We start from the raw sequence: 27113 nt of genomic DNA on the forward strand, positions 1-27113 counted from the left end.
TAGATTGTACTTCTTCATATGTATGTGTAATTCGAGGTGAAAAACTATGTTTTGGGGTCTTATTATAGAGTAAAAGCAAATTGTGTATTTTCAAGTATCGTTTTTGCTACTGTCATAAAGAAAGCTATAGAAAAGAAAACTGCAAAAATTGGAAATTGTTAATTAAATATACCATTGGCCATATCAGTTACTTTTTTACTAACATTGAACATCTAGTAGTTGAATTAGTCATTTTTAATCAAAATAATCAAGACAAAAATCAAACATTGCATTATTCGTTTTTTGTGATTGCATGATTTTCTGTGTACTTGTTATTTAATTATTAACAATTAGACATTTTTAAGCAATTTTTGCGTTACGTAATTTATAAATGGTCTCCTAAACGAAAATTATAAAATTTAGTTCCTCCAGAAATTGTAACTGGCATCATAAAATGTTAGACTAAAAATTCTACTAATAGCGATTAAGCAAGTCACAGCGTCTCCACTTTATTTCGCCGATTTGTTTTAACACTTTATATGATTAATTTGTGTTGGACAATTTATTGTCAATATTTTGTGTAGCTTTTTACAAAAAAGGGGTGGAAATAGAATATAATATCGACTAGCTCAAAGTACGTGAACTTTTGACATTGGAAATTATTACTCCACTGTCTGGGGCTAGGTCATTCTAAAACCTAAAATATCACCTTTGTAAAGAAACTATGTATGGTTTGCACGCTTATAATTCCGCTATTACTAGATGGGTTTTAAAGATTTATACATCAGCCGATTGAGAAACACCTAACTAATATTGGTGATAATTTCATATCTGTGCAATAAAAGCAGTCTATTGAACATTGGTAAAATTTAAAAATGTGATGATACATTTCTTAGTGTGATGATACATTTCTTATAACTCTTATCGCTTTCTTCGGGTATTATATCGATTGAGAAAATTTAGAACTTGATGCTTCGCGATGTTTTTGATAACACATACTACATGGGATAGTGGCAGGACTCAGAGAATCGCTCAAATTAGTATAGGACAATATCAGTGCAAGAAATCTCAAAGGTTAAACCAATTTAATGGAAAAGCGGAAAAATGGGCCATAAAATAGAAATACAAACGAATTATTGCTAATGCTCCGTTAATAACATATATAAATTCTTCAATCAATCCATTGTGTAGGGAAAACTGAATTTTCCTACTGAGTCAAAAAAATTCGAAAAACAAATTTTCGAATGGATATGAAGTTCATACTCTCAATAGCGTTTACTCAAATTCCCAACGCGGCTGAGAACTAAGCACTGAAATTTCAGCTCTTGTTATCTCGCTACCTCTGAAGTACATGCGTGCATAGTTCAAACTTTACTTCTATATCGACTTTTTCTAAAAATGACGTCCCAGTAGTATCTTTGATCTGAATTATTATCCCTAATCCTAATGCCAAAGAACAAATAAAACTCGTTAGGAAAAATCATTATCATTACTGGAACTTTCTTTTCCACGAAACTTTTCGATAACCTTCCGTCAGTTCTATTAAAAATTTTCAAATACTTTATAATTTACACAATCTGACTAGGAACAGTTCTATTAAAAATTTTCAAATACTTTATAATTTACACAATCTGACTAGGAACAGTTAAAAATTTTCAAATACTTTATAATTTACACAATCTGACTAGGAAAATTTTATCATTTATAAACAATAGAAGAGATTTATCATAAACAGTAAAATCATAATAATTTAATTTAAAATTAAATATTTATTTATTTATTTATTGATTTAATTGCAGGCTTTAACCAACTTGGTCATTCGCCTGAGATAAAATTAAATTAAATAGAAATAGTCTACACACTAAGCCAGCCAAAAGTTGTTCAGTAATTTCTTTTGACGACTTGCACAGTAAAGTTAAATTTTTACTGAGCTGTCAGCAAATTGTTTAAAAAATTGCAGTAAAGTTTTCATTTTTTTAACGATTTTCAGTAATTTTGCGAATAATTTGCTGAAACCCGCAATATTTTAACTGAACTTATCAGAACTTCTGTTCTTTGCGGTATGTGAACATTATCCAGTAAAATACTGACTGATTGTTCGGCAAAATTGTACCAACATTACCGAACCTCGTCAAAACTTACAAAACAGGTACTGCAAATCATCTGTCAAGTCGCCATTTTGAGAGGAAACTGCTGACTGACCAGTATTTTTTGACGTTTGGATAGAACGGATTGCGGAGAGTTCGGTAACCGAATTGTTTTACTGAATTGATTTCCGAACGGTTTGCTGTTCAAAATCCCAGCAAAATTTTACTGTACCCAGTAATTCAAATTAAGTGTGTAAGATATGTTAATACCTTGAACACATGGAGCCTTCACGTCTTCAACAAAGTGGTTTGTAATAGCAATCCCCAAAATTTTGCTGAAGACATTAAGTCGGGAACTAAATTTGATTGAAGAGTAAATTCGCCATAAATACTTCTAGGATATCCAGTAAAGACCCGTTTTTATCAGCCCCTTGGCGAATTTTAAACTGATAAAACAGGGACATTGATCAAATCGGGACATATATTTTTACGTTTTTAATAAAACGAAACTCTTCAAATATTCTTCTTTGTTCCTTAGATATAGCCTTTGAACCTTTTCTGATTATTTACTTTAAGTTCCCCTTAAGGGGGTCTGACAGTGCAAAATTTAAAAAAAAATAATATTGTTATTTTTGCATTTGTCGGATCTCTAAGATAAGAAATATATGACCAAGAAAGGATTTACTCGAATTCAACTTGGTTCGTCTACTAGAGCCCATCAAACTACCAACTATCAATTTTCTTATGAAGCTGATAAAATTGTGTCAAAAAGCTGATAAAATCGGGGGTAGATAAAATCGTATATAACGTTCTCGTTTCAACTCGACGCATTACCAAAATAAAAACATTTTCAGCAAATATTGGAAGTTATGTAATTTTTCGGTGAGCAGTTCTAAGTTTCATAGACATTAAAGCAATTCCAGTTTCGCTTCCTATTAAAAAGACCCTAATCCATATTACAGTACACCCCTTCAAAACTGAACTCGATGTGATAGGAAATTATGATTATGATTATGATTGATTTCAGAACTCTGGAATGAGTTTCTATTGGAATGTTTTTAGGCAAGTATTAGATATTGAAGATATTAGACAACTGTGAGATCAAGACCAATAGATCAGTTACAGATCAGGATCGCATTCCCAAAATTTTTCAAAGGCCCTCATGATGTTTCAAACAATAGGTTATCAATGTACTGATCAGATAATTATCATTGTAACATTGAATTAAATCAGTCAGCACCAATAAATTTTCAACTTCAATTTTGTGGTGAGGGGGGGGGGAAGGTGTGGTTAAACCCCAAAGCATCCTCTGCACCTCTGCTTGGAGTTATTCATTACGCTTTTCGTTTTCCGAGCTATGTTTCAGATCAATCCGATGGTTATAAGTCAGAAGGTTCACGCAAATGAAAATTTTTGCACCGATAAGTGATCAAGTTCCATCTAGACAACTTGGAATTGGTCGGTGGTTATTCTAGCGGTTGTAGATAGAAAAATGAAATACGAAATACGTGTTATCGAAATAATATTTGGATCATTTAAATTAATTATTACTATATTGAACAATAAATATGCGACAAAGGGTAATAAACAAACAACAAGCCATAACTTTTAAAGTATTCGAAATATGCATTTGATGTCTTCAGTAAAGTTATTCGCAAAAATAAGAGCTACAAATTTGCTGAAGGCATTATTTCAATACAATCACTTCCAAGAAAATTTATGAAAATATCTCATTCTTAGGGGGATTAATCAGTAAAATCACAACACCAAAAAGGCATATTGGATGCTTTAAATTCTCCGAAGATATTATTGACCTAAAATTATTCGTTTTGGCGCTAATAATACATTGAATGTTTTGGTCTTATTTCTGGCTATGGGAAATGATAAAAATCTTTCGTCCGCTCAAGTTACCTCAAGGCTTGGTAGTGTGCGTAAGAAAAATTGTGTTCAGTTTTGCCACCAAATTATCCATTTAAACCTTTTCAAGACTCTAAAAGAAGAATATCAGTCGATTTATTAGATCATCACGATTCAATTCATGCAAAATACCTACTGAAAAAATCATTGGCTTAGCTGAATGGTGCTTTTGAAAAAGTGGCTGTGATTTTTTCATTGCGCTGTTGTGTTGCGTACCCCAGCACAGTATGGTAGTGTGAAAAAAATCACAGCCACTTTTTAAAAAGCACCATTTAGCGAAACCGATAGTTTTTCCAGCAGCTACTTTGTATGATTTGAATCGTTGTGATCTAATAAATCGGCTGATATTCTTTTTTTAGAATTTTGAAAAGGTTTAAATGGATAATCTGGTGGCAAAGCTGAACACAATTTTTCCTACCCATACTACCCATCGTTCAAATCTAACACATGCTCAAAAAAGGTAACTTGAACCTTATGCTAAATATATCATTTGATATTTGTCAGATTTCAACAATCTATAGTTCGTATTCGTATAAGCTTTCTAAAAATATATAAATTGTTTAGTTACGTCTTCAATTTCGGCCGAAAATTTCAAAAAACTGCAAAAAACTCGATGTTTGCACCTTCAAACATTCATATCTTGGAAACCAAACATAAGAATCAAAAACCATTCAATACGCGTTCTGTCTGGCTGATAGTCCTTTCATTTAAAATTGGTTTGGATAAGATCGGTTCAGACATTGCTGAGAAACACGAATGAGAGTTTTTCCGTTACACACACATACACACACAGACATTGTCCCAAATCGTCGAACTGAGTCGATTGGTATATAAGTCTCGGCCCTCCAGGCCTCGGAAAAAATATTGAAAGTTTGAGCGAATTCTGTACATTTCTTTTCTAAGAAATGTAAAAAGGTAAAATTTGCGAAGCAATAAGTGCTATGAATTTTCGACAACGTTAGCATTTGTACGCACGCGCGCCGAAGTAACTAAATCTAATACGGGTACTTTATAGATAGAGGTTCCACGCATCCGTTCTATCATTCGTCGCTCGCTTGCCAAACGAGCCACATGCTAATTACATCGTCCGGACGGCACAATCGTTCGTGAACATGCCCCTTTTTCAAATCGAGCAGGGTGCAAAGCGCACAATAAATATTGCACACAGAAAGGAAACGGGTGCAAGTTTTGCACGGTTTGACTTTGAGGAAGCAGGCGCTATGGATTTTCGGTACTGGTGGCATTAACTCGCCACAGTTAAACCTTGAGTCGGTTTTTTGGTCTGTGCAAAATTTATCGTGCACTCTTCACCCTACGATCGATTTGAGTCGTGTACACACTATGATTTGCAATGTAGGTGGGTTTGGATTGAATTCAACACAACGTGTGAATTGCGTTGGGATAAATTAATTGATTTTCCTGCTTGCCTGTGGGTGATACGGATAGAATTCTTGGTAAAATGTTGTAGGTACGTTGGGTAATGAACCTATTGAAACAACATAGTTTTCATATTTCGAAAGCACAGTCGGACTGAACTGGATTTACGCCTACTGAAAGATGGATGTTAGTTGAAGATTTTAGTTGGCGAGCAGATTGAGTTATGTTAGAGCACTTTCAGTTTGTTTCAAAATTTTACGAAGCTAATCTATAGCGATTGGTTTGATTGGTTTTATTGCTACCACAGGTTTGCAAGCATTAGTATTTCATATCAAACAAATTTCTTAGGGTATATTTAGCGGCGCGATGTTAAACATAGAAGTTTGAAAAAGGGAACGTAACGAAGACAATCACATCCCCAACAGATCGTTTAGATTAATTATTATGAATAATTTTGTTTCGAATTTAAAAACTGGAGTGCGTTGTTGTTCTCTTTGTTGCTTCATTCGAAACTCTTTTAGAACTGTGCTTTGAATATATAAATAGTATTCAGTACCTACACTCGAGTTCGATTGATTGGGGAAAATAATTTGAAGTCAAATAACGACCTAAGAACGCGTTCTGTTGTGGTTCAATTTTAGATTCATAATTTAGATAAATCTATAACATAAAACTGAAAAGAATTCTTCACTGCAGCAACGGGTTTTCTTTTAAGTTTAAAATTCATGCGGTGTCGTGTCTTAAGGGGTTACACCACTATAGATATATAATATATAATGAATCACAGAAAATATATTTTTCAAGTAGTTTCATCACAAGATGGCGGCTGTGTAGCATTTTCCCACATGCGCGTATTTTTTTTGGAAGAGGTCCACGGCCGGAAATGTATCTCCCGTAATTTTTAACGTAGAGCCCAAAACTAAAATTTTTCTGATTCCTTGTGACAATAGCAAGCGACATACGCAGAATTTTTTTTGCATTTCAATTTTTCGCGAAATGGCATATTTTTGTTTGACAAAGCCCTAAAAATATCAAAATAATCGACACAAAATTGTTTATTCAAAAAATTAAGCAATAAAAAAATAAAATCTTACACGTGTGTTGCTGCAGAAATCCATTTTAAATATACTGTGAAAATTTCAAAACGATAAAAAAGCATTTGTTCGAGGAACATTTCCTACCAGCCCCAAAAAAATAGTTTCGAGGAAAATGCGGTGAAGTTTTCAATACACTCGGGCTATACACAGGGCCGGCGGAAAGCGTGGGTAGTACTACCCACTCGAAAATAACCGAGTGGGTAATTACCCACTCGAAATTTTTAACCATTTCAAAAAATTTAGATGCGAAACGCATGTATCTTGCACTACACATATTTGAAAACATCGATGTACCACAATTCCGTTTGCATAAACGAACATGATTTAATGTAAATATGATGTAAACGTGTGCATTGCGAAAAGGGAAACAATTCTTACTAATGGACCCCTCACCCTATGCTTTCTACCCACTCGGGCGTAAAGTGTTTCGCCGCCCCTGGCTATACATAAGAGACGTTGTGGCAGTATTGAAAATTTGAACATTTATATAATGTCTTCGTCTTCCATTTCTTGGGATATGATTTTTAGAATACTAAAGCAAATTTTAGACCAATAAATTATTTTTTTTTAATTCCACATTGGTGTAAACCCTTAAGCGTTACTGAACTCAAAATTATTTTTCTTCAGTTTATCCAGTCTAGTATTTCTGCTTATTTTTCACGAAGTTGTTAATTGTAATCGATGAATGCCAAGAGGAAGGGATAATTGATTAATTGAAATAACCAATTAGTTTAAAAGTATAGCAGAATGCATGGTGTTATACTTAGCTTTGGAATTTTGTTGTATAGCAAATTGTAACATATGGCCTATGGGAGCAGGAGAGGAAGCTATAACGAGACGTAGCATGTTTCTAGTGAAGACTATAAGTCTTCAGCCCTGAAATGAGTCGATAGTTTCGGTAGATTCAAATTCATTCGCGAATTATATTGCACGCTCTTGAAAGAAGCTATCTTTTTAACCCTAGAACTTTGCACTTGCGTTTTCCACCCCACGCGCTTGACCGCAATTTTCACAGGAAAAAATGCAAACAAAAGCAATGTATAATATACCATTTTCTTCGATTTTTAATTGCGAAAAAAGCAGTGTAAGTGAAAATATGGAATTTATAGAATCAATGATACATAAATTGGTTTGCACAAAAAAGTGAAAAAAAATCGCAGCTTTGCCCTTTTCACAAAAATTACTATAACTTTGCGAATTTTCAACCGATTTAAAAAACATCGAATGATTCTAAAAGTTGAAAAAATTGTCTAGAAACAAAACAAAATGGAATTACGATATTTTTGAAAAAGTGCAATTATTTGGAAGAGTAAAAGTTTAAAAATCGGGTTTTGGAAAGTACCACGAAATGGGGTGGAAACTGAAATGAAAAAAATATTTCTGATTAGTAATACATTAGTAACACGCATGCATCAATGTCAGCTTCTTTCTCCGAACAGCCTAGATAAGCCGTGTAGTGTCGGTAGCGGTTGTTTCAACCGGCTAAGAATTACACTACGGACTACCTGTTCCGGTGGTAACACCAAACAGGGAACCCCAATTCCATAGTGTCATGCGACCCGTGCTATGGGTAAAATTGTTGAGGGGGTTTAAAATATTCTCAATGGCGAACGAAGCCTGGGAAGAGCCGGGCGAACTCCCCAGTAACTGGCTGTGGTCCACTAGGAGGTTGATAACTCTATTATCTTTCTCCGGACAAAACCAGCCTAGAGTCCGCGTGGCATCCGGCGGGTTGAAGTATGTCAGTTATGGAAATAACTGTCAAATTCATTCCCAAAGGTGGCCGCGTCACTTATGAGGAGGCAGAGAGCTTTAGACCGATCAGTCTGACCTCCTTCCTTCTCAAATCAGTGGAACGTTTAATCGACCACTACATTCGGGATGATAGCTTGGGCGAGCACCCGCTGCATGCAATGCAACATGGATATCAGCGGGGGACCTACTACCACCCTGTTACACAATGTTGTCTACAACATTGAAAAAGCTTTTTCACAAAAGCAAGTTTAGGAGTTTTTCTCGATATTGAAGGGGCTTTTGACAACGTGTCTTTCGAATCCATTTTGGAAGCAGCACGAGATCATGGAGTACCTTCATATATCACGAGCTGGATACACGCAATGCTTAGCAACCGACATCTGTGCTCATCGTTAAGACAAGTAGAGATGAGGAAACTGAGTGTCTGCGGATGTCCTCAAGGTGGTGTGCTGTCACCACTTCTATGGAACCTTGTCGCCGATAGCTTGTTGAGAAAACTAAATGAGCTTGGGTTTCCGACGTATGGTTTCGCCGATGATTATCATATAATGATCACCGGTATTTGCATTAACACACTTTTTGATTTGATGCAACAAGCCTTATGTGTTGTTGAGCGGTGGTGTCTTCATGTTGGACTATCAGTTAATCCAAATAAAACCTCAATGGTGTTTTTCACGCAACTTAGGATTACAACCGGAGCTCGTCCATTGCAGTTTTTTGACTCTGAAATTATTGTCGAAGATCAAGTTAAGTACGTTGGGGTAATTCCGTAATTCGACTCAAAACTTAATTGGACAGCTCACATCGATTTCAGGATCAAGAAAGCTTGCATGGCCTTTGGCTAATGTAGACGGGCTTTCGGCAAATCTTGGGGACTCAAACCCAAGTACATTCAGTGGATCTACACAACAATTGTTAGACCAATACTGGCATACGGGTGCCTTGTTTGGTGGCAGAAGGGAGAAGTCATGACAATCCAATCAAAGTTAAACCATCTTCAGAGGATGGTCTTGATGGCGATGACTGGTGCGTTCTCGACAACACCTACTGCTGCTCTCGAGGCACTCTTGAACATAAAACCACTACATGTGTTTCTGAAACAAGAAGCACTTTCTTGTGCATACCGTCTTAAGGTTACTGTACTCTGGAACAGTAACCCAATAGATCGTGTAACTAGCCACACAAGACTGTGGCCCCAAATGGTTACTTGGGATGAATATACACTTGCTCCCAGTGACCTTACACTCACATGTAGTTTTCCTTCTAAAACTTTCAATGTGAGAATTCCTCTTTGTGAGGAATGGCTTGGACAACTTGAAGAATACGTAGTTTGTTATACGGACGGTTCTTTGTTGGAGGGCCGAGCCGGTGCTGGTGTCTATTGTCATGAGAACCAATCTCATTCGCTTGGTACCGTATTCCAAGCAGAAATCTTTGCGATTCTGTGTGGCGTACAATCCGCACTTCAACAGGGAATTTGCGGTAAAAGAATCTATTTTTGCTCTGACAGTCAGGCTGCCCTGAAAGCACTTAGTTCGGCAGATTCGAGATCGAAATTAGTAATCGCATGTCGAACTCAAATCGAAGAACTTAGCATTTCAAATGCTATCTACCTTCTATGGGTACCCGGTCATTCCGGTATTACTGGAAATAAATGGGCGGACGAATTGGCTAGAGCTGGCGCTGCGACTGATTTCGTTGGTCCAGAACCAGTGGTAGACACTGTCAATAAGTTGGATAAAGCACAAGATTCGCTCTTGGGCTGCATTCGAACATGCCAACCATTGGCGTAGCTTGCAAACTTGCGTTCAAACAAAGGCTTTTCTGCCGGATGTGAGTTCGAAAATGTCAAGAAATTTGTTGCATTTTTCCAAGCACAACTGCAGTATTCTGGTCAGGGCACTGACTGGACATTGCAAACTCAATTATCACATGGCTACTATTCAGCGCGGTGAGTATTATTCATGTGATCTTTGTGAATCCGATTACGGAACATCATATCATTTGATATACAATTGCCCTGTATTAATGCAATTGCGCATCCGGATTTTTGGTTCTCCATACATAGATGAATGTACAGAGAGCTGAAATTTAAGGATATGCTTTTGTTCCTAACCCAGTGTGGTAAAGAGCTATAGTTTTTTAGCCGTATTTGAATGACAATATCTCTTCGGGGGTGTTGTCGTTCTGTTATCTCAATATCCCCTCGGGGATGTTGATATATCCGCTCACTGTTTGAGTAGAGGTTCTAAATCCCGGGGGTTGGACGTTTTATTCCTGCTGTTGTAGCACCTGCAGATCGTTCAGCATCACTCCGGGGGTGCAGAATGCTCTGTTTTAATTGTTATGTGTCGTTGTTTTCCTTACCCCTAACCTTACCACTTCCCCAATCCTTCCCATCAGGAAAATGATGAAAAGACGATTCTTGGCAAGGCACAAATCTCCGATCAACATGGGGAACGTGCCATTTGAGCCAGACGCTACTGATTCCTGATTCCTGAAAAGTTTAAAAATCGGGTTTTGGAAAGTACCACGAAATGGGGTGGAAACTGAAATGAAAAAAATATTTCTGATTAGTAATACATTAGTAACACGCAACGCTACTTTTTTAGCAGTTACTGTGCACAAATTATGCTTGTGAGCCATTGTTTGAAAAAATATAAAAAATAAACAATAAATCAATAAAAATCAGCGAAAATGAGATCGATTTTTTTTCTACTTGAAAATTAAATTAAATTCATTGAATATATGATTAAAAACGATTATATAATTCTAATTGTTACTTACGTAGTAAATCAACCAGTATTTAAACTGAAATTGTCCCGAGTCACAGTTCCACTGACAGAACGAAACACTAACGACAACAAATGTACCCCACGCCAACTTTGACTCCTGCTTCCACGAAGGCCAAAAGTAAATTGGCTTTACCATCTTTTCCTACTCTTGCTATGAACACTAATTTGAATTATGGTTAGGGTCCCAGGTCGATAAATGCCGAATTCTCGTCTTCGCAAGGCTCCAAAGAAAGCGTGGGGTACATTTCTACCCCAGTGCAACGTTCTAGGGTTAATGTCACCGTGGTCGTTTCCTCTATACAACCCTTTATTTTTTTATCCTCTAGGAGTCCCGATTGTTAACCAAAAATAACTATTGGAGGAATGACAATAAATAAATACACCGAATCATAATCTCGAACGGTGAAAGTCGACAGCAATAAAACTATCGAGCAATTACGTTCGACTCGAGTCGTTCTCGAGTTCAATTGTTGTCGTTTCAAAATGCCAGCGCTTCTCGATAATCTAGTACTTCTTCGAACAAACTCGAACGAAAATTAATTTTCGAACTCGGATCGGAATCTATAATGTGAAACAAGGTGGAATCGAGATGCGCAATGCCACTGCAGCACGTCCAACTTGATCGTAAGACCCTATTCTCACTCAGGTACATACGCCCGGGATGACTTTACAAACATACTGGTAATGTTTGTCGAATTGTCATGATAATCATGATAATGAAACCAAAAAAAGTCTAAGCCTGACTGTGTAAAACCTCTTCACTGGAGATGAGATGTCTACAAGTAACCTGATTAGTTCTGGTCGAGCCAGAAACTGCAGCGCAAAAACAACCGTACGATACACAAATGACGAATCTCTGTATCACGTGCATGGAATCGTAAGTGGGAAGCGGGCGTTTACCTCCAAAATTCAGGTTCCTGGCATATCAAGAAACTAATAAAATAGAATCCTTATCTTGCGCCAGCACCAGTACTCTTTGGGTTAACCGGATTCGGCAACTGCTTTTAGTTTTTACAACATGGCCTGGCACACGAATATTTATCCAATCTTATCAGTCTTCGTGGTAAGTAAGATTTTACTGCTGATAAATCAAATGATAAACCTACACACTGCTGCTACTGACACTATCGTTGTAATTCTCTTCGATGTACCAGAACTGCGTATATAATATAATGGTCAAACAGTCATTATAGACTACACACCGGTAGGCGCGCTATTTAAATTTTTAACTATACTAACCTTACCATCGACGTCATTGGACACACCTTCAACACAATACACTGGTCGAACAACTTGAATAATTACAGCGTCAATTATTTCGGCAGCTGCTTCAGCGTTTCGTTGGTTCCGTGACTTCGCCAAAAAAATGGTCTTGCAACTGTCTTAGTGTTGAGGTTGTGCTAACATGATGAAGTTATTCAGCATTGTAGGATTTTAGTAATAAAAATGTTGGTAATTTCAGTGATATTTTCGTTGTTTTAGTGTTAGTCTTGTTTGAAGCTGATCAATTCTAGTAGTGTATACAGATAACTGAAATCATACTAATTGATATTTGATAGCGTATCCAGTTATCACTGTTTCAAATCTAGAATCACTATGCGATTGACAAATAGGCTGTCATTTCATCAAACTGATCGACAGGGATGCTGCTTCCATTGATAACCACTCATGCTGTCATTCAATACCAGGCAGTTCACAGCAGAAAATCAAAACCAAATTCGCGAAGAAGCAAATCTGTGCAAGCGCGGGTTTAAATTGTATCCACTTGTGGTGGTTGATGAAAACATGAGAAAATGTGAAATTAATGGATGCTAGATTGTGGGTTCCTCTCAAAACACTACCACTCAAGTTAGCTTTGCGGAGCCGTGGGTCTTTTATATATATATATATATATATATATATATATATATATATATATATATATATATATATATATATATATATATATATATATATATATATATATATATATATATATATATATATATATATATATATATATATATATATATATATATATATATATATATATATATATATATATATATATATATATTTACAATTTGCAAAAAAATGAAAAAGGAAGTTAATTGTGAGGGCAGATCCTTTTTCGTGCCGGTCTTCCTTATATCATATTGTCGTAGACTATTGTTATCACTGATGCTGTCTTGGTACATGCATGTTATTAGGGTGACGAGCCCATTTTCGCCATTTTTCTATTATTGCGCTACCTATTTGAAGCGGTTGGTTAGAGCAGTATCTGCCATTTTTGTTCACCGCATTGAGTCAAATGGTAGCGCAACAATAGGGGCACTCGATTTGAGTTTTCGTTGCGCTCAAACACGAGAATTTCACTGTTTTCAGCGCATTAGTATTATTATCTTGGTTCTTAACAACGAAGCGAAGCTGTTGATGTATATTTTTAAGCAATCCATTGATTGTAGGCCAAGACATTAATGGATTAGTGAGACACTCTGCTTAGTATGGTGAAAATAGGCACTTTACCCTACTTGCTAAACGCACGCTCATATTTTTGTTCTACTTTGGTGGTGATGGTTGTAGATTTGGAAGTGTCTTTACCAAATTTTCACCCGTATTGAAAACCGTTCACGGTTTTTTATCTGATAATATTGAAGACGGTGTGTCGGATTTTATGGTCATGCATAAATTTTGATAAGCGGGATAAGTGCATAGTTTTCCGTAGTGGGCCTTCTGATTATAGACTCAGCAGCTAGAACATTGTTATTGATAGGTGATCATAAGGCGAACGTACTATTTACTCTGTTGCATAACTTCTAGACCTATAATTCATCATTCTTCATTCTACGATAGATCAGATAGGAAGGAATATGCCGGACCAGCTCACCGAAAAATAGTATTGCCACAATTGACCAGATCGGCAAATAAAAAGAAAGCAATAATTTTGACGGTGAAAAATACATTATTACCGAAGAGTGTTCAATAAACTATTAAATTAAATGAACAAATTTTGTTCATTATGGTATAAATATATATTAGAAAGCATGTAGATTATTAATACTCTCCTCTTAGCTCGTGGTATTTGTGTACGAGATATTACTCATTTACGCATTAATTGCATTATATGTTGCATTTTTTAACTCTGAGTGTACTGATTCAAGTAAAATCCCTTCGGATTCTAAAGAGGATATCGGTGCAGCGTAGTGAATTTCATACCATGAACTACCACGAGAAGCTTTCGCAGTCGCCAATTTCTTCCATTTTTGGGTCCTGAGAAACATCTCATGTGACTATTAGTTTCAAATCCGTAACAAGAATTAGTATTTTATAAGAGAAATACAATAAAATGAATTGATCATATTTGGGTATCCATCTTGTCCAGCTTTGACATTCGAAAAATGTTAAATTTTGTAAAAAAGGTGATTGAGCAAACACATTACAAATTATTAGGTATTAATTAACGTTCAAGGAAAACACAAAGTTTCAAGATGCTTTTATTGTATAAAAATATAATTCAGTGTAGGCCCGAGGTAGACCACCCAATGTCCGAAATATGCTGGCAAATCGTGATTTCCCCTATGTGTCCCTTATTTATACTTTTATAAAAACGATAAATATCCCAATTTAGCCCCTCTCTTTTTATTTCTTTTAGAAGTTTCCTCCTGCCTTGTGGAACCGATCAGCTCCAGACTGCCACTACGTAACCGCCGCCGCCTTTACCACTACGGAAACTGAAGCGAGAGCGACTCGAGGTCCGATGATTCAAAGGATTCGCCGCGGGTCCGAAGAATACCATCCGCCAATCCGACCTACTAGACTGAGGCGCTAATTTGTTTCGCTGATCTCCCGTTTGCCCGAAAGTTGCAAGTTTTGCTCTTTTATTCCGGTCACCATCTACGCCTTCTCTCCTCTGTCCTTGATACAACTGCTTCTACACCGATTTAGGAAATAAGCCCCCCTCTGAATATCTTGACCAAGCATAAGTCTCCGATAAAAAATCAAATTTGTATTCCGTATTCCTAGTTTTAAGATAGTTGTATTTTTACCTCTTTGTTAAAACTATTGTCCCCCATCTTGTAAATAGAATTGTATCCCTAGTTTTAAAACACCTGTGAAATTTTTCATAAATATTTGTTCCCCCTTTTGTGTACCAAACTATATTGTTACTTTTAAGATAACTGTAAATATTTCCTAAAAAACTATTACTATTGAATTCCTTGTTTTAAAATATTTCATAAAAAATCTTTTGCGCCCTCTCTTGTATATAGAATCTTATTTCTAGTCTTAAGATAGCTGTAAAATTTTTCTCATTTGTAAAAAAATATTTCAACATTGTATCAGGAATCAGTAGCGTCTGGCTCAAATGGCACGTTCCCCATGTTGATAGGAGATTTATGCCTTGCCAAGAATCGTCTTTTCATCATTTTCCTGATGGGAAGGATTGGGGAAGTGGTAAGGTTAGGGGTAAGGAAAACAACGACACAGAACAATTAAAACAGAGCATTCTGCACCCCCGGAGTGATGCTGAACGATCTGCAGGTGCTACAACAGCAGAAATAAAACTTCCAATCCCCGGAGGGATTTAGAACCTCTACTCAAACAGTGAGTGGATATATCAACACCCCCGAGGGGATATTGAGATAACAGAACGACAACACTCCCGAAGAGATATTGTCATTCAAATACGGCTAAAAAACTATAGCTCTTTACCACACTGGGTTAGGAACAAAAGCATATCCTTAAATTTCAGCTCTCTGTACATAGGTTCATCTATGTATGGAGAACCAAAAATCCGGATGCGCAATTGCATTAATACAGGGCAATTGCATATCAAATGATATGATGTTCCGTAATCGGATTCACAAAGATCACATGAATAATACTCAGCGCGCTGAATAGTAGCCATGTGATAATTGAGTTTGCAATGTCCAGTCAGTGCCCTGACCAGAATACTACAGTTGTGCTTGGAAAAATGCAACAAATTTCATGACATTTTCGGACTCACATCCGGCAGAAAAGCCTTTGTTTGAACGCAAGTTTGCAAGCTACGCCAATGGTTAGCATGTTCGAATGCAGCCCAAGAGCGAATCTTGTGCTTTATCCAACTTATTGACAGTGGTAGAACTGATTCTGGACCAACGAAATCAGTCGCAGCGCCAGCTCTAGCCAATTCGTCCGCCCATTCATTTCCAGTGCTTTCAGGGCAGCCTGACTGTCAGAGCAAAAATAGATTCTTTTACCGTAAATTCCCTGTTGAAGTGCGGATTGTACGCCACACAGAATCGCAAAGATTTCTGCTTGGAATACAATACAGTATTTACCAAGCGAATGGTTTAATCTCATCTCATGACAATAGACATCAGCACCGGCTCGGCCCTCAAACAAAGAACCGTCCGTATAACAATCTACGTATTCTTCAAGTTGTTGCTCCATCCAGCCAGACAGCCATTCCTCACGAAGAGGAATTCTCACATTGGAAGTTTTAGAAGGAAAACTACATGTGAGTGTAAGGTCACTGGGAGCAAGTGTATATTTATCCCAAGTAACCATTTGGGGCCGCAGTCTTGTGTGGCTAGTTACACGATCTATTGGGTTACTGTTCCAGAGCCCAGTAACCTTAAGACGGTATGCACAAGAAAGTGCTTCTTGTTTCAGAAACACATATAGTGGTTTTATATTCAAGAGTGCCTCGAGAGCAGCAGTAGGTGTTGTCGAGAACGCACCAGTCATCGCCATCAAGACCATCCTCTGAAGATGGTTTAACTTTGATTGGATTGTCATGACTTCTCCCTTCTGCCACCAAACAAGGCACCCGTATGCCAGTATTGGTCTAACAATTGTTGTGTAGATCCACTGAATGTACTTGGGTTTGAGTCCCCAAGATTTTCCGAAAGCCCGTCTACATTGGCCAAAGGCCATGCAAGCTTTTTTGATCCTGAAATCGATGTGAGCTGTCCAATTAAGTTTTGAGTCGAGAATTACCCCAACGTACTTAACTTGATCTTCGACAATAATTTCAGAGTCAAAAAACTGCAATGGACGAGCTCCGGTTGTAATCCTAAGTTGCGTGAAAAACACCATTGAGGTTTTATTTGGATTAACTGATAGTCCAACATGAAGACACCACCGCTCAACAACACATAAGGCTTGTTGCATCAAATCAAAAAGTGTGTTAATGCAAATACCGGTGATCATTATATGATAACCATCGGCGAAACCATACGTCGGAAACCCAAGCTCATTTAGTTTTCTCAACAAGCTATCGGCGACAAGGTTCCATAGAAGTGGTGACACCACACCACCTTGAGGACATCCGCAGACACTCAGTTTCCTCATCTCTACTTGTCTTAACGATGAGCACAGATGTCGGTTGCTAAGCATTGCGTGTATCCAGTTCATGATATATGAAGGTACTCCATGATCTCGTGCTGCTTCCAAAATGGATTCGAAAGACACGTTGTCAAAAGCACTTTCAATATCGAGAAAAACTCCTAAACTTGATTGCTTTGTGAAAAAGCTTTTTCAATGTTGTATACAACATTGTGTAACAGGGTGGTAGTAGACTTCCACCGCTGATATGCATGTTGCATTGCATGCAGCGGGTGCTCGCCCAAGCTACCATCCCGAATGTAGTGGTCGATTAAACGTTCCACTGATTTGAGAAGGAAGGAGGTCAGACTGATCGGTCTAAAGCTCTTTGCCTCCTCATACGTGACGCGGCCACCTTTGGGAATGAATTTGACAGTTATCTGCATAACTGACATACTTCGACCCGCCGGATGCCACGCGGCCTCTAGGCTGGTTTTGTCCGGAGAAAGATAATAGAGTTATCAACCTCCTAGTGGACCACAGCCAGTTATAGAATCTTATTTCTAGTCTTATGATAGCTGTAAAATTTTTCTCATTTATAAAAAAAATATTTCAACATTGTAACCTCCTGGTTTTAAAATATCCAAAATGTAAAAACAAAAGAATTTGGCACCGCCAAGCTAACGCATTTGTGCCTATCAAATAAACGAAATGAATAATAAAAATAATAATTCAGTGTTGTTTTTGCGTATGAAATTTCGTACCCTGTGTTGTGTTAATTCACCTAACAATGAGATCGAACTATTTTGGGATAAACTGAGTTAGATATGATACGTTGCTTGATTGTTAACGTTCCGGCAGAAGCGCTAGTACACAGAGTACGCGCCACTTATGTCGTTTTTCATTGAAAAACACCGGGGCAGTAGATTGCACTGGTTTTGCACTTTCTAGCAGAAGTGGGAATGAAACACGTCTAGTTGTCTGCTCTTCTGCTAGAAAATGCAACACCAGTGCAATCCACCGCCCCGGGGTTTTTCAATGAAAAACGCCATTAGTAAATCAAGAGAAACTGTCTTTGAACACCAGCGCCTACTCGTTCACGCGACTACAGGAGGGCCAGATATAAAGATTTCAACAACGTATAACTTCTGAACGGGTTCTAACGGACAATCTGTTCACCTTCGTTTTGTTGGTTAAATCCAGTCCTATGAGAATAATTTATAACATAATTACAATTTTTGCCCATAGCATAGTTATATGGGCCCACAACAAGACAAAAAAATCTAAATCAGCCAAAACTCTTCACAAAGTATTACAACTATTTGGTTTCTTTGGAAAAGTTGCGTAATTTGTAATGATAAAAGTACCTTCGAACATTGCACAATGCCACAGAGGAGTAATAAGGGTCGAATCCTAGCCAAAATTATTTGCTGCTGTAATTATTGTTATTATGCCTTAATATGAACTAAAAATAGATAATTACTAGTTTTGGGACAATTTGGCATCTACCCACCTACCAGTGCAGAGGCCAATTTTCTACATCCTTTCGAATACTAGTATTTTCTAGGTGATCATTGTGAATACATTTGTTTTTCCAGTTGCATAAACATTTGATCAGTGGGAATGGGAGAACAAAAGGGACGCCTGCACATATTTTCATAGATACATTTTGGCAAACATAATATTTGGCCCTACAGCATTTCGGTGTACCTCAAATTAGTAAAAATTTCAATATTTTCAAATCGCTTGGGATTGGTGGATCGGACAAGATCGGAAGACTTCGAATATTTTTTGTATAGCTGAAATCTTGTTTTCTTGCAAATCTTGCAACTTTGCCGGATCTAGCAGTATAATGTAACTTTTTTATCATTAAAATTTGGAATAAAATGTTTAAAAAAGGTATTTTTTAAAGTTGGTGCAATACACAGCAAGTCTACTTTTTTAGTTAGTTTTAAGCTGTAGTTAAACAAACGGCTGTGCTGAACTACGTTTGTAATAATATTGTCTCACTAGAAAGCGATTTTGCTGAATATATAACGAAAACGATTAAAATATCCCTTAACGTATCACCATTGGGCATACATGCAAACATTCTTTAACAATGTTTGATATACTCCTAATGTTGCCACGTTATACAGTAGGTTCTTAGGTATGTAAAAAAATATAACGAAACAAAAAAATCGAAAAAAAAATATTTTGGTTTTTGGCCAAGAATTTGCTCTAGTTACTCCTCTGTGTAATGGTCCGAATCCAGAATTCAGGATGACAAGAATATTTGTGACTAAACTATTGATTCTAGAGCTTTTATATTTTCGGAACAAAAAGTCTGTGTTAACTGATGCATCTTTTGAGATGGATGACATTAGGGCGATCCTAATTTTTTATATGATCCGAAAATTATTTTCGAAATAAGATGAGATAGAGTAATCCAGTATTCAGCATAATTGTAGCACAACGATTTTAAAGCAACTTTGCTGAATGTATCGTATTTGAGACTGTCTTCTTAATCTCCATCGTTGTCGTGCCATTCGTAACAGTTACTATCACTACTGACATGTTTCTATTTGCTTCTTACTATTGCGAATTATGATAGTGTTCTCGTCTTCATTGGCGTTTGTTTCATTGCTGGTGGTTCTGACTATTAGCTTGCAAAGTAGAAGAAAGAATTAATTGCCTAGAAAAAGAATTAATTTTTGAAAATCCATCGGCCCACCCTAGTCCCACCAGGAGTACTTGTATCAAATTTGAAGCAAATCGGATAAGTCAAGCTATCGGACCACTGTGCCTGAAGTTTTTTGTGGGATTTTTCGACAATTTGCATGGACAAAACCCACTAGCTTGCATTTTCGCCGCTAGACGGCACTGTATGCGTCGTATTATCATTGTAAGTGAAATTAAGAAAGATAATTTAACTGTCTACAACTTTGTAGAAGATTGCTAATCAATCTGGCTTTGTTAAAAGAAAATATTAAACTTTTAGAGAAGTGATGTCTAAGTCAGTTTTGCACGGGGCCTAGCAGTCATTTCTACTTAAAATGCACAATTATCTAGCAGGGTTACTAGGATGCAATAAATTATCTGCATACATCACATTACATAACGTCAAATCGCTGCAAAGATCATTCACGAAAAGCACGAAAAGGAAAGGCACGAGGTGACTCCTTTGAGGTTCATGTGATGTGATGTCGAAAGGATCTGAAAGTGAATTTCCAAGTTGAATGACTATCTCGTTAAAAAGTTTCATTTTAGATTTGGTACTGTTTCTTAAACATCCAAATAATATTTATTTAGCTTCGCACTTTTCAGCATAAACGAACATAAATGTTCCATTCTGTGCATTCTATCACAGCATAAAAAAACTACGGTTCAAACGGAATGCCTTATATTCCGTTGCGCCGAAAAATACTAACTAGATAGGTAATTTTACATTTCAAGTAAAAATCTCATTATAATCAAGCGAGTTTCGCATAAATCGAGAGATTTCCGTCAGGCCCGTAGCGTGCAGTTGGCCGAGTTGCCCCCACCCAGGGCGCTGAGTACACATTAAATTATTGTTCGCAAGTCGAACTGAAAACGGAAGCCAATGTAAAAATCGAAGGGGCCTAAGTCCGTCCCATCCAGATTTATTCAAATAGAAAATCAGGTTAGAAATTTTTCTAGAGATTTTTTTAAGTCGAAAAAAGAGACGATTGACTCTAAAGCTCAAACTACTATAATCGAAATGAAAAATCGAGATGACAACTCCATATCATATGAGAAACTAAGTCTCGTTGGTATCGGGAGGAGCTCCGTAATAACACAAAGTGGCCTGGGGGTGGGCGTACCATAGTTGGTAAATCAATTGCCTTGTACGCAGCGCACACCTGGGTTCGAATCCCAACCCCGCACATAGGGTTAGAAATTTTTCATAAGAGATTTTTCTAACCCGAAGAGGCGAATGGCCTTAAGGTTAAAACATCTATAATCGAAAAAAAAACAAGGTGGCCGAAGGCCATCCTAAGCTAAACCAGTCCAGCGCAAAGTTGAATCTCCGGTTGAAAAGTAGAGATTTCTGGTGTTCCTGGAAGCGCCTCGTTTGATCTAGAATTATTAAGATCAGAGGCGGGTTTCTTAGGCTTTGTAGACCGCCGCTTCCGACATTGGGTCGGCGGTCACCTAGTCCGACGGATCGTCAGCGGTTTTGCGCAGCATTGGTTCCTAGGCATCGGTTATGCGACTAAGCCGTATCTACTGGGAAACCTTGGACAAATGTTCCAGAATCGGTATTTTATAGTTAACTGAAAATATAAATGATCAGTGAACGCTCCATTTTGAACTTTGCTTTCATTCGATGAGTTTTGATTCGAGACAAACATCCAGTCTCCAGTTTCTTTCAATGGAATGTTATTCATCTTGTTGTATTGTTGTATTAATCAAGCTAAATGTTCCATTTCCATATACATATTAAATTATTGTTAGGAAGATGAATTGAAAAACAAATGAAAATGTAATGCAATGTAAACACTAAAGGGGCGCAAAACTAAGACCTATACAAGGGCGCCAGAAGACCATGCTACGGCCCTGATTACTGTAGACAAAATAGAAGCATCGATTGTTCCAAAAGCTTCCAAACATTTATAAATTAGAAAATATTTAAACCTTTTAATTCGCTTGTCTTGAGAAGTGCTAAATGGTGTTTGTTGAAAAATATCACAGCAGTGATAAATTGGTACAACACAAAGAAATGCACCAAGCATTGTTCGTAGCAAACACAATTATAGATGAAATCGATTCTTTAAATATTCGAAGAGACTAAGCTATAGTTATTGTTTTAAGAAGGGTGCATCTTGTCCAACTATTCGCACTTCTTGACAAATGGACCATGTTATGAAATGAGTTTGCAAAATTCGGCACTTAAACTTTCCTAAATTTCTCAATCGTAAATTAGATATGTCAGAAATGCTGGATATGTGAGGTGGTACGCCTTGCATAGGCAATGAATAACCAACATGACAACTGAAACCCGATCAGGTCAAAATAGTGTAATATCAACCTTCTGGCATCTCATAAAACCTCAATTGAATAATTATGCGACGGAATATTATCGATAGCAATATACCCAAGAAACAATTGGTGTTTTTAAAACGAATTTGTGGGAAATATGTACGTCGGGTCAAGTAATGGTTTACCAATCAATGATTATAGTTTGTTTATAGTTTTTTTCTTCTTATAAAATTACGTTCTAAACTTTTTATAATACAACGTTGAAGATATGGCAAATCTTTAAAACATACAAGTTAGATATAAATTGTGCAATTTGATGACCTCCAACTCTTCTTTTATTCCTTCAATATATATGGTTCCAATTGATTGATCATTGCGACAGAGCTACGATGAGCCCATTCACTAATAAACTGAACCATCGCCCAATATCTGTACAACGATCGCCCATGTGCAAAAGGCTAAGACACCTACAGATAATTAATTCAATTTTCACTCAGTGTGAGTTGCTCTTATTACGAGCCACGACGAAAAAACTGCAAAAACGGGGCGAAAACGAACAGAAACTAGTTTCAAATTTTGGTTTATTAGCCTTCCTATGTTATTGCTTTCCAAAAGAGCTATTATTGGTAACTTAGTGCCAAGTCAACTCAAGTGAGTCAAGTGTGGGTAAAAGAGAATGAGCGATCGAAAATTGTGTTGGCAAATAACGATAAGTGTGAGTTCAGGCATATTACCTTTCTGGGACCTTTTCTCTGCGTAGAATGCTTCCAACCGGGCAGTCCGATTGATGTTTGGTAGTTTTTTATGAATGAATCTTTTCACTTGCGTATAAGCACATGTGCGTAAACTGGCGCCGCTGGTGACGTTTTATCATTCGAATCCACTCACACGTTACCCAACTAACACGTTTTCGTCGGTAGCGTTTGGATTGAAATGCCGAACTAATGAATATGTAGGTTTTTCAGTTTATTCTGTTTTCGACCAGCGGAAGCGTGTTGCGCAAGGCTCCAAATTTCGTACTTGTTCGCCCAAGCACGAGTTCACTTACATATTTACTTTTAGTGATATTGAACGTAGCTTCTGGAACACATTACCAAATTTTCACATATACCGCAAATCTTTAGCGTAAAAATGATTATTTTTTGCTCATTCACTATCACCAAAAACAAGTTTGCGTTTGAATAAAAAAATTGCACACGCTCATCACTACATATATATAGAAAGATAGCAAGCACACTACCAAATAATTTCGAATATCTCACTAGGGCAAAACTTCGTGATTCGATGTTCCAACAGGAACCGGCAACCGCAAGAAGTTGAAAGTCAATAAAGGGAAAAGCAAGAAATGCGCGCGCGAGGTTTAAGTCGAGAGTCCCACCGAAAGACAACTTCTCTGGGCGACTATCAAAGCATAACTGAGCGCCGAAGTCGGGTCCGAACGAATGTTCTGAAAATAAAGTTTCGGAAAAATAAATATGTTCAACGCCGCTCAACACATCCGCAGCGCCATCCACGAGACGTGGAATGTGCACAGCGAAAAAAAAACTGTGGGCGTTGATTCGCGTTTGCCACTTTTACCTGCCGATCACTGGTATGTTGCACAATGACCGGGCGAACCGGCGACGGATCGAATGGTAGGTACATAAGATGGGTATCGAATTGGAGCGAAGAAGAGACCGAAAATATTGGATGTTCATGCTGTGCTTAAGCTTAACTTTTGTTATGGCATCGATTTTTTAAGAAGACAGTAGATTATTCTGTGAGAATTCTGTTCTCTGGGCGAAAATGAACGATCAAGGAGCATGGTGTTAATCCTGTGAATTATATGCACTCTGAATATCTGTTAAAGTTATTCACAAAAATAGTTTATGTGTTACTATGTTTTAATTGCCGCAAGGTTCTACTGTATCGATTTTGTTGGCTATTTTCGGCAAATTTGAGACTAAGAGAAACGAAAGCAATGAAATTGAAAGACGGATAGGTATTCTAGAGCGAATCAGTTATAAACTTAGAACGGAAAACTAGAACTAGGCAGACTCATATGGGCATGATCGAAAGGAAATGTGAAGAATTTTTTGCCTTCTGCATAGTAGGAGTTGGGCGTTCCACCCAAGTCTACCGCATGGTCTATGGTAGAACATAACTCATCATCATGTTTTACCGCCGACGCCGGCAACGCCATGTATTTCAAACGTAATCGTAAACGTAAACTAATGTTGTGAATACCTCATGTTCATGGCCGAAACTTGGTGTCTTCAAAGGAATTGTCCAGAATAATTCTCTGAATCTCTTGGATCAAAAACGATTAAATTCACCTAACAGTGAGATTGCACCAATGGGAACACGGGGTTATTCGGACCTACCTAAGTAAATAGCCCTTTTGGGTGGGAAGATACGAAAGAATTTGTCGGCCAAAGATCCTAATTGTTAGTTTGAAACCTCAGCTACACACCAAAAAAATCTGAATTTTATCGGTGACGTAATTGCAAACATGACACAATTCAACAAACCGTAATTTACGAAATGACGGAACATTACCGTGTTCCGTTTAATTTTACATGAAACATATACTTTCAGTAGCGTCTGTCTCAAATGGCACGTTCCCCATGTTGATCGGAGATTTGTGCCTTGCCAAGAATCGTCTTTTCATCATTTTCCTGATGGGAAAGATTGGGGAAGTGGTAAGGTTAGGGGTAAGGAAAACAACGACACAGTAAAATTACATGATTTACGAAATTCAACGTCATGTAAAATTAAAATCAAACGTAAAACTAAGTCATTTTTGATGCTCGTATATGTCAGGGTCAGGAGACGTAAATTTACACTATTTTTTCTAGGTGTGTATATTTTAGAGCCATACAAACTATTTGCACTATTCCATAGTAGCGCTAGGCGACGATTTGTGAAATTTGACGTTTTTCCATCCTTTTACAATGTAGGAGTAATTCAGATCTCCCCACGGGGCAATTCAGACCGTCATTTTTATTATGGAATTAAATTTACCTATAAAGTCTCTGTTGAATAAACTCACCAAGAAGCAAAAAAATAAATTGAGTTTAAAAATTAATCTGGGTTGTCTGTCGATTGGCGCATCATGTATTTTGTTTACCATGTCGTGTGCAATCGTGTACACAGACGCAAGTCACTGAAGGGTAATTGGTGGAATTAGCGGTCCGAATAGCCTCGTACGCTCATTTCGCACAAAAGTGGTGAGCGTTTTGGAAATATCTGTGTTTTCACCCAAACAAAAATCATTCCATAAAGTAGGAGCCTCAAGCTTTCCGAAATACTAATCTTTTATTTTTTTTTTCACTTTTATTGTAATCACGATTTAGCTGTTACAATGATTTTTGTTTTGAGGATGACAAAAAATTAAACACGTCATCCTCCTTTCTAAAAAAGCTGCAGAATGGCGCATCAACGAATAGAAAGCCTTACAATTTTCTGAGAAAATGTTTAAATTACCCCCACGGTCCTAGTAGCCCCGGGTTCCTCTATAACTTGTTATAAGTGTTTTTTGCATTTGCTCAATCAATTGGCTGGTGACACGTAAAGAAGCTGTCATTTGGTAGAATCTCGAAGAGAAAGGATTTTAAGCATTAGCAGAAACATTGAAAGTTTGCATAAAAATGATTAGCCCATTAATTGTTTTAGCTTCCTTCTTAAAATTTTGTTGAAAGACATTTTTTCTGATAACTTTTTCAATTCCCAGAATGATTTAAAACGAATTTTGGGTCACCACGAGTTCACTACAATACATCGTTTCTGCTGACTATTACGTAAAGTATATGATTTTTTTTGACTTCTCAGCTATGTTTTTGTAATTCAGATAATCATTCTGGAAAATCCTTTCGAAGATTTCAAATTTCTGCTATTAACATACTCTTTACTGTGATATTAAGGGTTGAAATGTAACTGTTACTTGTACATTTGCAATTTTGACAGAAAGAAATAAATTTCCGCGATAAGTTTAAAATTTTAAATCGTAATAACATTTTTATAAAAGAAAATCCTAGCAAGTTACTGTTCTTGTTATTCTGGATTATATGCCTTCATATTCTGGATTATATTCCTTCCTACGTGATCCAGAACAACTAAACACAATGCGGCATCGGTGCCGTTCTTATGTAAATAAAATTGTCAAGTATTTTCAACACAAAATTCCGTCTCAGCGTCGGGTGTGGCATGGGTCAAAGCTTATCTGATGAACCGTTGTGAACAGGCCCTAATCGGCTCGATAACACCGGAAACCAGTCCGGAGGCCGCAAGGCAGTAAACTTTGCCAGCTAGTTTTCTAAATTTTTATAAACGATGTCTCTTCACTGCTACTAGGGTTCGCAGTACCGACCCTTTTTAGCGAGAACCGGTACTACGGTACTGAAGCCCTCAGTACCGGTACTCGAATATTTTTTTAAAAAAATCGAAAAAAGCTTCAAACTGAAATTGAATGCTCAAACTGATGATCTTATTCTCAGATGATAGGTAAAGGTAAATGTATGAAACCCTATTAACAACAGTAAATCAAAGCGAGAATGGCAGTAAATCCGAGCAGGTTAATCGCATTTCCTCTCTTGCTTTTCTGAAAATTGGTTCCGATCTTTATGTCGTTTGCCCACTATTCTCTAATGCATATCAAGGCTTCTTGCTTTCCTGTAAACTATGGAGTTTTGCTTAATTTTTCGATCACCAATCATTACAAATCGACCCATTTGAAGCAGTTCACCAAGTCTAAACGCTGTTCGTTCTATTATAGATAAAGGTTTAAGAGCAAACCAAATACAGACATGACTTAGACCATAGTCTTATTACGCGCCACCCAGTGAATAATGGAAACC

The 27113-nt window shown here is 37.2% G+C and overlaps 1 protein-coding gene across 2 annotated transcripts in view; it reads right to left on the minus strand.

The window, feature by feature from the left end:
• The window catches only part of LOC131683448 (uncharacterized), a 52393-nt gene extending 28719 nt beyond the window's left edge, over positions 1 to 23674 (minus strand). Inside the window, exon 1 of one of the 2 annotated variants that reach the window (XM_058965444.1) lies at positions 23013 to 23674. The gene's annotated coding sequence lies outside the window, so the exon portion shown is untranslated. Of the gene's footprint in view, positions 1 to 12246; positions 12402 to 23012 lie in introns of those variants that run through there. The other variant, XM_058965445.1, reaches the window with a different exon arrangement.
• Between the last annotated feature and the right edge of the window lie 3439 nt (positions 23675 to 27113).

Source organism: Topomyia yanbarensis, chromosome 2 (assembly GCF_030247195.1).
Source record: "Topomyia yanbarensis strain Yona2022 chromosome 2, ASM3024719v1, whole genome shotgun sequence".
NCBI classification, from domain to species: domain Eukaryota; kingdom Metazoa; phylum Arthropoda; class Insecta; order Diptera; family Culicidae; genus Topomyia; species Topomyia yanbarensis.